General features: G+C 39.1%; 1 long non-coding RNA gene across 2 annotated transcripts in view; it reads left to right on the top strand.

Moving 5' to 3' along the window:
• Positions 1-33: 33 nt before the first annotated feature.
• The window catches only part of LOC131103777 (uncharacterized), a 47,602-nt gene continuing 30,383 nt past the window's right edge, over positions 34-17,252 (top strand). Inside the window, exons 1-6 of one of the 2 annotated variants that reach the window (XR_009119678.1) lie at positions 34-1,826; positions 2,120-2,220; positions 2,434-2,513; positions 4,787-4,892; positions 8,381-8,444; positions 8,715-8,806. This is a non-coding gene — a long non-coding RNA (uncharacterized LOC131103777). The remainder of the gene's footprint in view (positions 1,827-2,119; positions 2,221-2,433; positions 2,514-4,786; positions 4,893-8,380; positions 8,445-8,714; positions 8,807-17,252) is intronic. The other variant, XR_009119679.1, reaches the window with a different exon arrangement.

Below are 17,252 nucleotides of genomic sequence, written 5' to 3'. Positions count from 1 at the left end.
TGCAGCCTTAAAATAGATAAAATATCTAAAAACAAATTTTAACATTTTTTTAAAATTAATAAATTAAATTTTGGTTAAAGTAATTCTTCCATGACATGAAAAAACAAATAACTAATAAATAAATAAATAAAAATTCAAGGAAATATGCAACCTTGACATAAATAAATAGAAGCATGAATCCGCTTTAAAAAAATAAAGAAAAATACAATGAAAGGAACCAAACATGTTGAGCCCCATAAATAAGGAAATTAATTAATTACTGCATATATGAAATAAATAGAATGAAGAAACGACGGTACATGGTTTTGGTGGAGATTTGAAAAAATAGTAATATTATTCAACCTTGAATCAAATTAAAATATATGAAAAAAATTTATTAAAAATACAAAATTCGAAAGTAAAATAATTCAGCCTTAAAACAAATAAAATATCGAAAAAACATATATAAAATATCGAAAAAATATATAAACATTTTGAACAATTAATCATTTACATTTTGGTTAAAGTAATTCTTCCATGACATGAAAAAACAAGAACTAAAACAAAAATGAAATAAATAATTCAAATAAAAATTCTAGGAAATATGCAACATTGGCATAAAATGGAAGCATGATTCCGCTTTAAAAAAAAAAAGAAAAATATAATGAAAGGAACCAAACATGTTGAGCCCTATAAATAAGGAAATTAATTAATTACTGCATATATGAAATAAATAGAATGAAGAGACAACGGTACATGGTTTTGGTGGAGATCAGAATTAAAATACATTTGCTTCCAATGTGTTAGCCAGCAATAATAAGCACCATTACTCAGCTCAGCTCAGCTCAGGTAAGTTAAATATGATGAGCACACGGAAATAAAAAGCTATACAACAGAAGAACTTGTATCCCCTGCCCTGTAATTGTATTCAATGATAAATATCTATGGCTATATTCCTTTTATTTATAATGGCTTCTGGTAGAAAATAAGCAATTATCCTTTTTTCCCTCCTGCATCACAGGTGTTTAAATTTAGATTTAAAATTCTATCTTCCAGCAGTAGCCGCAAGGAAAAAAAAGACTACAGCCACTGCAACTGTTTCAGCAGTCTAATAATGTCCTTTTTTTTTTATTCCTATTACGTCCTGTTCCAAACATAAAACAACTTTATACCACACCAGAAGGGTAGGAATTAACTACTGAATAATTGATATTTTCCAAGTTTACCAAGCTCCTATTTAGATGCTTTCTGATACAAAGAAAGTCATGAATTAACAATTAGGCTTTTTATGGTAACTTCTTGTTGTAAAATGCAAAAAAATAAAAGACTGCTTCATGCTCATTCCTGAGGGAGGTTGGCTCAAGGCCAATTTGCAGGCTGTTTACCAGTTTGGGTTTTCTAATATTCTGTCGAATTTTCTTTCTTACACGGTGAACTGTGTTAATCCAATTCAGTACAGCTAATTATATGTTTCACTGTGTATTAGTATGAAATTAACACATACCGTAACAAAGTATTTTGATTGCTTTCATTTTGATTGGAAGTTACGTTGAAAAAATCCCAGTGTTCTTGAATGCAGCACTATTTAAAGCGTTTCCTATTTACGCTGTGACTCCTCCTACGTCACAACAACATCAATCATGGCTGTGGTTCCAGCTCCAGTTTGCTTACTAACTCGACTTCTTGGCTTTTCTTCTGTTTTGTAACATGTTTGTTTCTCCCTGACGTGACACTTAGCTAGTTTATGTTTTTTCAGTGTTTAGATTTTAGCTTAAATTTAAGTACATTTCGCTACACGAGTCTTGAACCGAATGGGCGGCCATTTTGATTCAAGTGAGCATTAACAGGTTTGTACCTTTTCTTCTTTTACAGTTAAAATATGCCGAATATATATGTTACAAGCTTTAGAATCCTATTATAAGGCTTTAAAACTTGTGAAAACCTGCTGTAGTTTTTGACTATTTTAACTAACATGAGTATTAATATTTTGGCTAACAGTGACTCAGGTGTCTGTTTTTAAGCTTCAAATACATCACTAAGAAATTATTTTTATTTTATTTTATTTTTTGTGACATTGTGTACACTGTTGTGTGATATGTCGCATAATTGAATAACAGTACCTGCATTTTCTGTTTTTAAGCTTTGAATGCTTAAAACATGCCTTTAGGAGCCATTGTCTGCAACCAAAATGGCCACCCTCCTGTGTTGTTTTGCATATTTTGGCTATCTCCCGTTATTAAGGTAAGAACACGACAAAAATGACTCAAAATACATTTTTTGTGTAAAATTGTATCCAATGTTGTGTAATAGTTGTTATAACTTTAGTTTTTTTTAAGTGTAGAATACATAAAAATGACTTCCAAGGTAATTTTTTGAACCAAAATGGCCACTGTTGTATAGCGTTTTGGCTATTCATACCATCCATCCATTTTCTATGCTGCTTATTCTCACTAGGGTTGGAGGGGTATGCTGGAGCCTATCCCAGCTGACTTTGGGCGAGAGGCGGGGTACACCCTGGACTGGTTGCTGGTCAGGTAACATTTTTTCCACTGTTATGTATTACATTGAGTGTTTCGGATATCAGCCGCTGCATCTTTTTATATTTTTAAACTTACACTGCATCAAAAATGACTTTGACTTGTTTGAACCAAAATGTTTTGTAGCATTTTCACCACTGGATTTCGTGTATCTTTGATAACCGTGATTGCATCTTTTCATTTTAAACTCAAAATGCCTCAAATATGACTTGTTTTGTAACGTTTGTATCATGACTCCAAGGATTTCTCTCATAACTTGCCGCAGTTTTTACTTTAAACCCCATTTATTTTGAATGCTGCGGCCATTTTGGTAGAGTTGCCTGTTGCGTAATGTGGGTTGCGGTCAGCAGCGGGTTTTCATTTTTAGACAAGAAGCCTTTAAAAAATGATTATTTTGGATTCAGCGTGGTGAAGTGAGACATTATGATGTGTCCTGAAATGCTCCTTCGCTTCACATAAAGTGAGTCACTGTTGTTTTGAGAGATGACCCCTTTGAGTTGTGCTTATTATTATTATTATTATTATGATTATTACTATAACGACCCGCGGGGTCCTTTTTAAAATCAAGAAGTGTTTAATCATCCCTGTTTACGAGCCCAATAAAACAGCTGGGTATCTGTTATTGACGATGCGCTGAGAGATTACAAAAGCGGTCATTGGTGCCGCGCATATTTCTTTGATGGGAGGCAGTTTAGTGGAACGGCTCCTCTGTTTTTAAATGTTCTTAAATGTCGCAGCGTAACGGATGGATGTGTTTTGCGGGGGCTGAGGTTAGACCTGCGAATATGAATCATTAACGGAGGGTAGTTTATTAGCAGACGCGGTCTTTGAATGCAAATTATAAGGGTGAAACTTAAGTCTGGTATCCTGTCATTGAGGGTAGTATCAAATGTACTTCAACTGTATTAGAATGAGACACTGGATAAGTGTTTAATCATTTTCAAGCAAGTGTCACTCAGGAATTGAGTTTTTATGTTAAGAACTTTTTATTTATTTTATTAAGAACGTTTTATATGTTAAAAACTGCCTGTATAATTTAAGGGTTAAATGAACTAAGTACAAATATAAGGCATTCAAAAGACTCATTTAGAGATATGTAGTATTCTATACTGGTCACTAGGTGTCAGTAGCATTACTGTAATTTTTGGTGAGAGGCGCAAGGATGCAATAGGCAACAATAAAAATATGGGCTACAGTTGAAACTCGTCAATGAACCCCAACATTACTTCATGTTTGTGTTATTTATGTTTTAAATAGAGTATTTATTCTTTTTTGCCGTACTGTGTTATCTCTCCTACATGGTAGGAGTGTAAAAGTGACTATAGGGGTATTAGTTTGTGTCTAGAGGTCTCTAATAATAGAAACCACTCAACAATGAGCAATCTAAAATGGTACCAACTTCCTTTTGAATACCGGTTACTAAATCCTACTAAATCGCCGGCATTTTTCTGTACAAGGTAGAATTCTGTGCAAAACAACAGCATTGTAAGTGATATTGATGGTTTCCCGTGTTTTGTTTGTTGATATCGCTGCGGCGCTGTCACTATCACAACTTGTTTGGCGCTTTTATCTCTTTTTATGTGATGTTGAAATGAAAAATACTCCACATAAATTGTATGGGTGTAATCCAAAACAATGTGAGCAACAGTGTGTAAAGCCTAGACGTGCAGAAAGAAGGGGAGCTCTAATGACACACTACAGAGGCAAGAGGCACTGATGCAACAAAGTGGAAAGAGACTGAGTGGAGGAAGAAAAGTTTAATAAGAATTTTTTTTGGGGGGGGGGGGGGGTGTCAAAGCAGAAGAAACTAAGCAGTTGTTGAGTCAATGCCCGACGTCGTTCCACCTAAATGTCTACATGAGCAAAGAGCCCGAGCTAAGAGTCGCCACCGACTCCCCGCCAATTAAATCTCCTAATTAATCACGACTATTATTAGAAACACGCTGGAAGCACGGCGCCGGAGGGGGGGTTGAGAAGCCTTGCACATCTTTGCTCTGGTTCTACTTTTCTCCGAGCTGCCCTCTGGTTTAGTGATGCTGTGTTTGCAGAATGCAGCAGATGAACACATCGGTTTTTTTTCCCCTCAATTCACATGTACAGTCAAACTTTCGGTTTTCGTACATCCCACTTTTCATGATTAAATTGGTATCAAAATTTTCCCTCTGTCTCAGTTTTGCATGCAACAAACTAGTCCATTTATTTTGTACTGAATCGAGTGCTTTAACAAAGAACCCTATGCCTTGCTGACTCGCTGTCTGTGTATCTTTTAGTGAATGCAACTGCTACATAACACTTCATGGGGCCAAAGAAAGATGGGAATGCCAGCAATTTGGTCAAGAAGTTGAGAAACACAATTGGATTAGATCTCGGCAGGATGTACGGCAAGTCCACATCAAAGACAAATTACATCAAAATTACATTAGTCATTATCGCGGGGGCTGCACGGCGAATGAGTGGTTAGCACACAGGCCTCACAGCGAGGAGTTCAATTCCACCCTGTGTGGAGATAGATAGATAGCTAGACTTCCTTTATTGTCATTGCACAATAACACAGCAGTAAAATTGCCAACAAAATATTGTTGTCTGGCTCCCGTATAATAATAATAATGTGGAGAATAAATAGATGACATCAAATCTCCCCGTGCATGCGTGTTGTTGTCGTTTCTAGACATTTTGGTTAAAGATTTAACCAGATCTTCACCAAAATTGTATGCGTTCATGCATCCCCCTTAAACAAAAATGTCTAGAAACGACTCAACATGGACGCATACAATTTTTGGTGAGGATCTAGTTAAAGATTCCACATCTTTAACCAGATCTTCACCAAAATTGTATGCGCTGGTTAAAGATTCCACATCTTTAACTAGATCCTCACCAAAAATTGTATGTGTCCATGTTGAGTCGTTTCTAGACATTTTTGTTTAAGGGGGATGCATGAACGCATACAATTTTGGTGAAGCTGTGGTTAAAGATTCCACATATTTAACCAGATCTTACAATTTTGGAGAAGCTCTGGTTAAAGATTCCACATCTTTAAGCAGATCTTCACCAAAATTGTATGCGTTCATGCATCCCCCTTAAACAAAAATGTCTAGAAACGTCTCAACAATGAGCAGTCATTAAATCCACAACAATAGAATCCAAATCAGTGGTGGTCAAAGTCTGGCCCGAGGGCCATTTGTAGCTTGTAGCTGTTTTTGTAAAAAGCGTGGACCCCCATGATCTAAATGTTCATGAAAGATGCATCCAGCTAGCACCTCAATTCAATTAAATACAGAGTGTCCTATAGTTGCCGGGTGCGTGGTAAACAAATAAGCAAATAACACCAGGGTCTGTAATTGGTTCCAGATCAAAATTTGTTGGGATTAACTTAACAGTGCGGCTGCATGGCGGTCAAGTGGTTAGTGCGCAGACCTCATAGCTAGGAAACCAGTGTTCTATTCCACCCTCAGCCATCTCTGTGTGGAGTTTGGGTGGGTTTTCTCCCACATTCCAAAAACATGCTAGGTTAATTGGCAACTCCAAATTGTCCATAGGTATGAATGTGAGTGTGAATGGTTGTTTGTCTATATGTGCCCTGTGATTGGCTGGCGACCAGTCCAGGGTGTACTCCGCCTCTTGCCCGAAGACAGCTGGGATAGGCTCCAGCACCCCCCACTACCCTCATGAGGATAAGCGGTAGAAAATGAATGAATGACTAAACCTCCTGACGTAGTGTTTATATTCTCCAGAAGATGGCGGTAGCTGTATATGAAGCATGAGTAGGAAGCCTTATCTACCTCTGCATGCGCTTTAAAATGTTGATTTTAAAGCAATGTTGACTCACTAAAAGGCGAGTTTTGCACTCTTATGCACTCCAAGTAATTATAAAAGTTATTTATATATAGAATGTGATTGCTAATTTATCTCTCAATTAATTGAGTGCTTCCAATTAATGCCCCGTCATCTTTGTGGTTTAGGTAAACGACCACCCAGCTGTAATTACAACACTTTCAGTCATTTAGAATGTGGACTTGGAGCTTTCACAAATCTCCAGTGGTTTTTCCTTTCATTGACTTCAATGTATTGCCCATTTCATTTGTAGTCAGTTGGCTCTCAGGCAGGTTCTATTCCCCAAGTAGCCTGTAGGCCTGCACGGTGACATTGCCTGGCCTCTCCCAGCCTCTGCCGCCTGCTTGAGTATGCACAGTAGCCCCCCTGCAGGTGATTGATGCCAGGGGAAGAGGGGAGAGGAAATCTATCCCCAGGTTGCAGCGTGGACTGTTGATGAATGACCCCTTCGAGGTCTGAGCAGAACTGATGGGTCACGGGCACGGCAGACCTCTTGAAGACTGATGAGGATGGAGTCTAAGAAGTGGGGATGTGATAGAGGAGGGTGGGGAAAAAGCCAAATGCATTGGTGTTTTTTTTTTTTTTTTAATATCTGAAATCACTTTGGGGCTGTTTCGTTTTTAACAATGGATGATGTCGTTTATGGCCAAAACATTTGCAAATAAGTATTTTAAAAGAACACCATTAATTCTGGACTACTGGCTGGCCTTGCCTATTATAGTGTTTTCAGTTGTTTTTGCAGGTTGTCTGGATAGAAATATTTTTTTGGATGCTATCAATTTTTTTCCAGCCTTTACTTGGCTGTTATTGTGTAAATTTACCCGGAAATTGACTTGTTACTATATGAAGTGAACACTTAGTATATCAAAATTTTATCAAGCTTTTTGCTAAAAACGTGGCAATCTTTACGATAGGTCATTTATTCACTTTCTACCGCTTATCCTCACGAGGGTCACTGGGGGGTGCTGGAGCCTATCCCAGCTGTCTTTGGGCACCATGGACTGGTGGCCAGCCAATCACAGAGCACATATAGACAAACAACCATTCACACTCACATTCATACCTATGGACAATTTGGAGTTGGCAATTAAATCTAGCATGTTTTTGGAATGTGGGAGGAAACCGGATTACCCGGAGAAAACCCACCCAAACTCCACAGAGATGGCCGAGGGTGGAATTGAACCCTGGTTTCTGAGCTGTGAGGTGATCTGGAACCAATTACAGCTTGCTTTGCTTTATTTATATCCTATAGTTGTGTGCAAAGGTGACTATAGGGGTGCTATTTCATGTCTAGAGATCTTTAATAATTGTCATAGACCTTGTGGCTATTGTGGAGAAAACCCACGCATGCACAGGGAGAACATGCAAACTCCACACAGAGATGGCCGAGGGTGGAATTGAACTCTGGTTTCCTAGTTGTGAGGTCTGCACGCTAGCCACTCGTCCGCCGTTCAGCCCCACTGTTAAGTTAATCCCAACAAATTTTGATCTGGAACCAATTACAGCTTGCTTTGCTTTAATTATATCCTATAGTTGTGTGCAAAGGTGACTATAGGGGTGCTATTTCATGTCTAGAGATCTCTAATAATTGTCATAGACATTGTGGTTATTGTGGAGAAAACCCACGCATGCACGTGGAGAACATGCAAACTCCACACAGAGATGGCCGAGGGTGGAATTGAACATGGGTTTTCTAGCTGTGAGGCCTGCGCGCTAACCACTCACTCAATCGTCAATGTGGTGCTTGATTCCGTGTAATATGCCGTCAAACGGTCTACAATAATCCCTCATTTATCAGGGTTAATTAGTTCTCTATCTGATTATCATATGGGATTATTTATACATTTAAGTGCATAAAAAAACTCTTTACAACCTTGTAAATGTAGTTTTACATTACTGATGCCCTCTAGACATGAACTAACACCCCTACAGTCATATTTATATGTATATATGTAAAAATTTGTGTCAAAGTGGAATTTTATGTTTGAAATATATTTTGTCACAAAAACTTTTCCTCCCTTTTTGTTTTACAGAGAACCGACATTTTGCTGAAACTTGCAAGTGTTGTACTGCTGATTACTAAAGAACGGAAAAAAGGTAGAAACAAACTTTGTCTTCTGATGAAAGATGTCCACATAGCCCAAGGACACAATATTCTGTGTGTCTTGAAAAATAAGTCAAAAAATCTCAACAATGGCTATTACCGAGCGAGACGGCTTTTGAAAAATGGCTGGGATTGTATGATGGATGACTCTCAATGTTTGGCCCTCAAAAAACTGGGGCGAAGTTTTGCCAAACTGTTGTTGAAAACCTGGATCGTACAAAAAAAAAGTAGGGCAAACCGAAACTTGTTCTTGTTCTTGACAGAGACCAGATAGCACCGTCTGTCGGACCTGGTGGGACGCTGACCTTCCAGTCCTTATCAAGCAGAGCTGCCACTGGACCCAAAATGCAGAAAGGTAGTAGACGGAACGCAGTTTTGATGTTATTTCAGAAATATTTTAATATTGAACAAAACAAAAATATGTTCTCAATCAGAAATCACTCCACACTCTTTATTGCTCTCTAGTTCTACCATATCTTACTTATTGTGTGGAAATATATATTATAATAACTATGAAAGCAATCTTCACTTGCTAAATGTACTGCAAAAAAGGTCAGTAAGGATAATTCATAATGCCGCCTACAGAGAACATACTAACTCCTTATTTCTAAAAATCACAAATGGATAGATAGACTTTCTTTATTGTCATTACACAATAACAGTGAAATTGCCAACAATCTGTTATTTATTATATTAATAATATTATGAATTATTACAAATAATTTACATAATTTAGAATAAAGAATAATAATTTATTCTAAATTATTTATAATTTAAATAATTTAGAATAAATTATTATTCTTTATTCTAAATTATGTAAATTATTTGTAATAATTCATAATATTATTAATATAATACAGACAATAAATAATAATTATTTATTCTAAATTATTTAAATTTTAAATAATTTAGAATAAATAATAATTATTTATTCTAAATTATTTAAATTATTTGTACAAATTACTGTTCACGCTGTACATTGTTCATATTTGATGTCTATTTATTTACTTAATACTTAAACTTGCTGATATAGTTAATCTTCAAACAGCTAAAAAGACTAAAGACTAAAAATAACCAATTCCCTAAAAATGTCAGCCAATACTTCTCTACAAGAGAGGAGAAATATGATCTCAGGGAAGAAGTACATTTGAAACACTTCTATGCTAGGACTACGTTAAAAAGCCATAGCATTTCAGTATGTGGAATCAAACTATGGAATGGATTGAGTACTTCAGTACGGGACAAAAAATAAAAAAAAAACCAACTTAAACTATATTAGGAAAGCAGGAAGTGAACAAATGTAACAGTTACTGATTGTAAAAGTACCAGATGGAGTGGTAGGATTTAATAAGATTTGCTTCTTCCTACTCCTTTTGGACATTACCATTTCCATGTATCCTCACAATAATAATAAAATTATTATTATTATTATAGAGAATAAAGCCAGTAGTGTTTCCTTCGACATGGAATCTTGATTATGACCTTAAGCAGGATTGTAATCGGGTGTGCCACCTCTTTAGGAACCGCATTTGATCATCCGCCTGCAGTGAATTAGGAGCAAAACTCCATCTGGTTGATGCACAGACACAAAATAAAATCATCTATGTTTTTATGATGGCAGGAGGTGGGGGGGAAATCAGAGTTGACAGGTTTAGCCCTGAGAGTGTAGCCTTTTTAACTTCTCGTCGGCGACGCTATAACGGCCTTGTGCATTCAAAGCAAATAGAGATGCACTATTCTATATGGGCAACTTTGCAAATATGGTAATAAAACACCATAAAAAAACATAGAAGTGTTTTTCACCCTCCCTCTCTCTTGTCTGTTGAGAAGATTACTTGCTGCATCTTTCTGCATGGCCGCAATCTTGGCCCGCGTCCACCTCGTAACCATAAAAGCCTCACAAAGAAAATGTCTTCCTTTTTTTTACGAGGCCCGACTCTCTTTTAGCGTTTCATTGACATCATTCTCATTGACATGCACAAAAACAACAAAATAAAAGCACATTTGCACCACGTCTGCACCGGAGGTTCACCCTGAGGCGATGCGCCACCCGCTCCAACACGGGGTGGGCCGCAGCGGTGATAAATTGGCATGGATTAAATGTCAGCCCTTGGAGAGGAGAAGCACGTCCACCCTCCGCCGAGCTACAGTGAATCTCGTAGCGGGAACAGGTCGGACAAATTAGAGCTATGTCTACGCCCTGCGCCGTCATGCGGACAATTTAAAAGGTAGCTTGACCCAGCACAGATGGATACAAGGTGAGCGTGGTCTTCCTTTTATAAACCCTAAATCATGTCACTAAACAACAACGGCAGACCACAGCACTGTTGAGCATCTAACATTTCCAAGGTTTTGTCGATGGTTGGGACCCGGAATCATTCATTCATTCATTTTCTACCGCTTTTCCTCACGAGGGTCGCAGGAGTTGCTGGAGCCTATCCCAGTTGACTTTAGGCAAGGGGCAGGGTACACCCTGGACTGGTCGAACTTCATTTTTAATTTAAATGAATTTTGATTAGGGCGGCACGGTGGGCTAGTGGTTAGCGCGCAGACCTCACAACTAGGAGACCAGGGTTCAATTCCACCCTCTGCCATCTCTGTGTGGAGTTTGCATGTTCTCCCTGTGCATGCGTGGGTACTCCGGTTTCCTCCCACATTCCAAAAACATGCTAGGTTAATTGGCGACTCCAAATTGTCCATAGGTATGAATGTGAGTGTGAATGGTTGTTTGTCTATATGTGCCCTGTGATTGGCTGGTGACCAGTCCAGGGTTTACCCCGCCTCTCGCCCAAAGCGGTAGAAAATGAATGAATGAATGAATTTTGATTATGTTCATTAATTAATTAATTCATTCTTTACCGCTTTTCCTCACGAGGGTCGCAGGGATTGCTGGAGCCTATCCAGGTACACCCTGGACTGGTCGAACTTCATTTTTTATTTAAATGAATTTTGATTAATGTTCATTAAGTCATTCATTTTCTACCGTTTTCCTCCCGAGGGTCGCGCGGGTGCTGGAGCCTATCCCAGCTGTCTTCAGGCGAGAGGGTGGGGGTACACCCTGGACTGGTTGAACTTTATTTGTTATTTAAATGAATTTTGATTAATGTTCATTCATTCATTCTCTACCGCTTTTCCTCACGAGGGTTGCAGGGGTTGCTGGAGCCTATCCCAGCTGTCTTCAGGCGAGAGGGCGGGGTACACCCTGGACTGGTCGAACTTCATTTGTTATTTAAATGAATTTTGATTAATGTTCATTCATTCATTCTCTACCGCTTTTCCTCACGAGGGTTGCAGGGATTGTTGGAGCCTATTCCAGCTGTCTTCAGGGGAGAGGGCGGGGTACACCCTGGACTGGTTGAACTTTATTTTTTATTTAAATGAATTTTGATTAATGTTCATTCATTCATCCATTCTCTACCGCTTTTTTCTCACGAGGGTCGCAGGGGTTGCTGGAGCCTATCCCAGCTTTCTTTAGGCGAGAGGGCGGGGTACACCCTGGACTAGTTGGACTTTATTTTTTTATTTAAATGAATTTTGATTAATATTCATTAATTCATTCATTTTCTACCGTTTTCCTCACGAGGGTCGCGGGGGTGCTGGAGCCTATCCCAGCTGTCTTCGGGTGAGAGGCGGGACTCGGAATCAGTACAAAGCATATTCCCAGTATCCGTTGTATACGCCTCTATTCAGTTGTCTCCTCTAGTCGTCAGGTGCATGGTTTACAACAACAACAAAAAAAATTAGAATTCACATCCGCGGCTGTATCCCGAATGGCCAGCATCCAGACTTCTGTGTGCACTTTAAAATCTTGGTTACGCCACCCAGCTGTGTTGTGCGATATACTTGTTAATAAATGATAGTGTGGTCAAAGAAAGCGACATTTAGCTTTTTTGTCTGCGTGGCTAACAAGCAATGCGAGGCAAAAAAAAAAAACAAACAAAAATTGAGGTCGAAACCAGCTTTCACTGTACTCCCTCTGCTCTTTTCAGCTGTAATGGACGACTGCCCAGAACAAAGTTGTTTCTCGGGATGAAGTGGAGCACAACGCTGCACCGCCGTTATTATGAAACACAAATTGCTTGTGCTGCTGAAAACTGCAGACGACAGAAAGAAAGTACAAATATGGTTTTTGAACTGCTTAAAATTTAGCTGTAGTATGTGGCAGACATTTTTTCCCTCCTGGTCGTGTTACATTTAGCCACTTGCTGCATGGCAGAATCGACCCCGGCTCAAAACTCAGAACTGTTCATTGTCCACTTGAGTTGTCGAATTTCTCGGCTACACTCGTTTACTTCTCAAAAACATGAATAAATCATGCCAATTGGTGGTGAAATCAGCCCATTATTAATAAAAATATGCGTATTGCCATTGTCATTTGTGAGGTGTCAGTAATGCTAGGAGTCCACTGGTTGGTGCATCATTGGCGCAACTTGGCTCGTGCCATTACATTCCGGTGGATTCCAATAGGCGGATTGTTTGCAACATTTGGTTCCACTTGGTGGACACTTTGTGCTGATTGCTCAATGCAAGTGGCGCAACGAAAATTTTAAACATTTGTAACTTTTCTGGCGGCAATCACATAATCTTTGACGCAAACTGGCACCAACTGGTGCCAGCCCAGTGGACTCCTAGCATCATTGGCGCAACTTGGCATTACATTCCAGTGGATTCCAATAGGTGCATTGTTTGCGACATTTGGTTCCACTTGGTGGACACTTTGTGCTGAGTGCTTGATGCAAGTGGCGCAACGAAAATTTTAAACATTTTTAACTTTTCTTGCCGACAAACTAAATTTTTGCTGCCGTTACGGGCAACCACAAGCCATTTGGGAGCAGTTTGAGCCACTGCACACCATTAGGCGCCACAGCGAGCACCAACTGGCGCCGGCTTCCTGGACTTCGAGCATCATTGGCGCAACTTGGCTTGTGCCATTACATTCCAGTGGATTCCAATAGGCGGATTGTTTGCGACATTTGGTTCCACTTGGTGGACACTTTGTGCTGATTGCTTGATGCAAGTGGCGCGACAAAAATTGTAAACATTTTTTAATTTTCTTGCCGCCAAACTGAATTTTTGCCGCCGTTACGGGCCACCACGAGCCAGTTGGGAGGCAGTTTGAGCCACTGCACGTCACTAGGCACCTTATTGGCGACACTCGGCGCCTCAGCAAATTGCATTGGCATGAACTGGCACCAACTGGCGCCGGCCCAGTGTACTCTTAGCGTAAGATCGCCAGAACAACAAACTTCTATTGCAGGTTTGAATGATCTCACAAAAGGCACAATATATTTGGTAGCAGGAGTGTAATGTTGACTATAGGGGTGTTAGTTCATGTCTAGAGGGCTTTAATAATGTTTAAAAGAAGTATTTAGAAGGTCATTAACAGGTTTTTTTATTTTCGGCAAGCAAAAACTCGACTCTAAACCGCCCACATCTCAGCTCCTCTTGGGAATACATCTAGAGGGCTCTCATGTTAAAAATTGTATTTGTAAACAAGTATTCTATGCTGTAACTATGAAAATCTTTGACTTACAAGCAAGGAATCTGACTTTGTGGAAATTCACCAGTCAAAGTCCAGTCTGAAACCAATTAAGGAGAGATTACTGTCGGAGTGTTCCTGCCATAGGAGACGGTAACAATAGGGGCACTTACTTGCCAGCCCCGAATGCAGAGTTTGGCCAAATGTATAATTCATATCAAACAGTACTTTTGTCTGTGTGGTTAACAAGCAATACAAGACAAAAACGAGGTCAGAACCAGCTCTAACTACTCCCTCTGCTCTTTTTAGCCGTAATGGACGACTGCCCAGAACTAAGTTGTTTCTTGAGATGAAGTAGAGCACAATGCTGCACCATTATCATGAAACCCAAACTGCTCGTACTGCAATGACAAGACACCCTTTCCCGTCTCTCAGCCATCCTCATACACCCGGTTAAGGACTTTTTTTTTGCCATATCGTATTCGGCGTATACGGCATTCATTTAGCGGCCTTTAAAGCTGCGGATGCTCCTGCAAGGCTGGTAATTGATGAATGTCTGCGGCCGTGTTAGCGCAGGATAGTGTGAGGAGAGCAATTTGCGGCTCACCGCTCGGCATCTTTCAGCCAACACTCCAATTTTTGTCTGAACATGAATGTAGTCCCACTGATCACACATTGCAATGCTCACTCATGAACCTCATTTCATGGGTATTTCCTCATAAAGTCATAATATTGCATAATAGTATTTTTAATCATGATCTTCACAAATAAATAATAACACTTAAATAATACATTTGTTACTCATTACTCAATTGCAGGACCACCATGGACGTTTTTATTGTGGCCAACCTAATGCACACCATCATGCTGTCTAATCAACATCATGAATTATGAATTATGAAAGCTCACTAACAGATTTCTGAACACTATCTGAGAGAGATACGTCTTTTGTGTACACAGTAAAACACAAAAATCTATTGAGTCTAGCTACATTTGTTTTTTTCTTGTGTGTATGACTTTTACTACTTCTTTTACTAACCACTAGTACACCGTGCAGCCGTGTTCATTTGTATATTTTAAAAAACAGCATCAATCCAAATTAATTTAAATTAAAAATGAAGTTCAACCAGTCCAGGGTGTACCCTGCCTCTCGCCCGAAGACAGCTGGGATAGGCTCCAGCAACCCCCGCGATCCTCGTGAGGAAAAGCGGTAGAAAATGAATGAATGAAGGATGTTTTTGGAATGTGGACGGAAACCGGAGAAAACCCACGCATGCACGGGGAGAATATGCAAACTCACAGAGATGTCCCGAGGGTGGACTCGAACTTGGGTCTCCTATCGGTGTGGCCTGCGTGCTAACCACTAGTACGCCGTGCAGCCATGTTTATTTGTATACTTTAAAAAACAACATTAATCAAAATTCATTTAAATTCAAAAATGAAGTTCAACCAGTCCAGGGTGTACCCTGCCTCTCGCCCGAAGACAGCTGGGATAGGCTCCAGCAACCCCCGCGACCGTCATGAGGAAAAGGGGTTGAAAATGAATGAATGAATGAACATGAATCAAAATTCATTTAAATTAAAAATGAAGTTCGACCAGTCCAGGGGGTACCCTGCCCCTTGCCTAAAGTCAACTGGGATAGACTCCAGCATACCCTTGTGAGGTGTGTATATTGATGCAAAGATGTCGCCAAAGACATGGTGCTATCAGTCACAGTAGAGCAAGCATCTAGTTTAAGTGTGGCCTTTAAGTGGACGACGCTTCCGGCAATTGATTGAGGGCATGGTGTTGACTTGAGTGGAGGGCAGCGTTGCAGGAAATATGGTGTCTAAGTTGCAGAATGGAAATTGTTTTTTTTTTTTAAGTGGGGAAGCAGTGTAGAGGCTGTGAGGACGAGGAGGAGAATGAGCTCTCAAAGCTGCATAGTGGAGCCCTCCTGTGTATGTGTGTGTGTATGTGTGTCTGTATAAATATTCATCCAGCTCAGTTGTTTGTGCACCAACAGCTGCAACCCTTTCATCTATCTAGCTTGTGCGCTTTCAGAAAATAGATCGGTCCGAGGTTGTGAGCAGCATAGCTGAGAGTTTGTTAGCCGAGCCCGCAAGAAGGGCGACTCGCTAAGTTGTTGTTTTCTCTACATGATTTATAATGAATGAGACAGACCAAATTGATGGGTAGTGCTCAGGCATGTGTGTGTGTGTGTGTGTGTGTTTGACAGTAAGTATAAGCTCACCGACTAGGACATTAATGAGATCCAATGCAAGAGCTCTATCAACAATTCCTTTACAAAGAAGCAACAATGTTCAGCTTTGATGGACACTGCCAGGGAGGTACAGTAGAACCTTAAACCTTAAACCGACATAATGGACGAGTTGGTATTTAAACTACATTTCCCCCCCTTAAGAAGTAGTTTACGTATTTCCAACATGACCCAGGGTGCCCATTACGTTGATCATTACGCTATCTATTAAATAATTCCATCGAAAGTAGTGCGGTTTAGTCATGTGATAGACATCACTTTTCTGGACAGTCAGCTGACATTAAGCGCCCCTCCTGATTTGCTGACGTTAATTTGACCCCACAGCACAGAAAGTAGTGAACAGCCACACATGGAAATACAACTTTTTAAATCTTTATTATTATATGAAATAGTTATTAGTATTTACAGTAGTATGGGGTGTCACAAGATCTTGCGCAATAAAAAGGTGTTCAGAAAAAAACGAGAAAAAACTTTATATTTTCCGCTTCACTTAATGATGTTTTTTCAAAAATTGATAAATTAACATATACTGTTTTGTGGTTGAGTATGGTCTATCGTTTACAGAAAAATGCATATTCAAGCATATTTAGCCAAAATTTTTGAGCATATAAATTTCTAAATGAAGTAAAATACAAAAACAAGGCATTCCGAGGACGATTTGGTAATGGTAATGGTTTTATTTCATTTGAACATGCATCAGATTACAATTGAATGCATCACATAATCAGTTCACAGTTCCACATGTCCAAAAGGAGTAGGAAGAAGCAAAGCTTATTAAATCCTACCCCTCCATCTGGTACTTTTACAATCAGTAACTGTTAAATGTATTCACTTCCTGCTTTCCTAATATAATTTTACAAATTTTTATTTTATTTTTATTTATTTTTTATTTATTTGTATTTTTTTTAATTTATTTTTATTTATTTTTATTTTTTTATATTTTGCTTTCAAGTTGTGAATGTTACTGTTACTTTAATGTGACTGATCACCAGAACAACAGGCTTTTGTTGCAGGTTTGAATTAGAATCCGAATAATAACACGGGCTAACTGTTGCGGCTGT

The sequence above is a fragment of the Doryrhamphus excisus genome, chromosome 15 (genome assembly GCF_030265055.1).
Source record: "Doryrhamphus excisus isolate RoL2022-K1 chromosome 15, RoL_Dexc_1.0, whole genome shotgun sequence".
NCBI lineage: Eukaryota > Metazoa > Chordata > Actinopteri > Syngnathiformes > Syngnathidae > Doryrhamphus > Doryrhamphus excisus.
The sequence above is the reverse complement of the archived record's forward strand: the minus strand, read 5'-3'. Positions and strand labels throughout refer to the sequence as shown.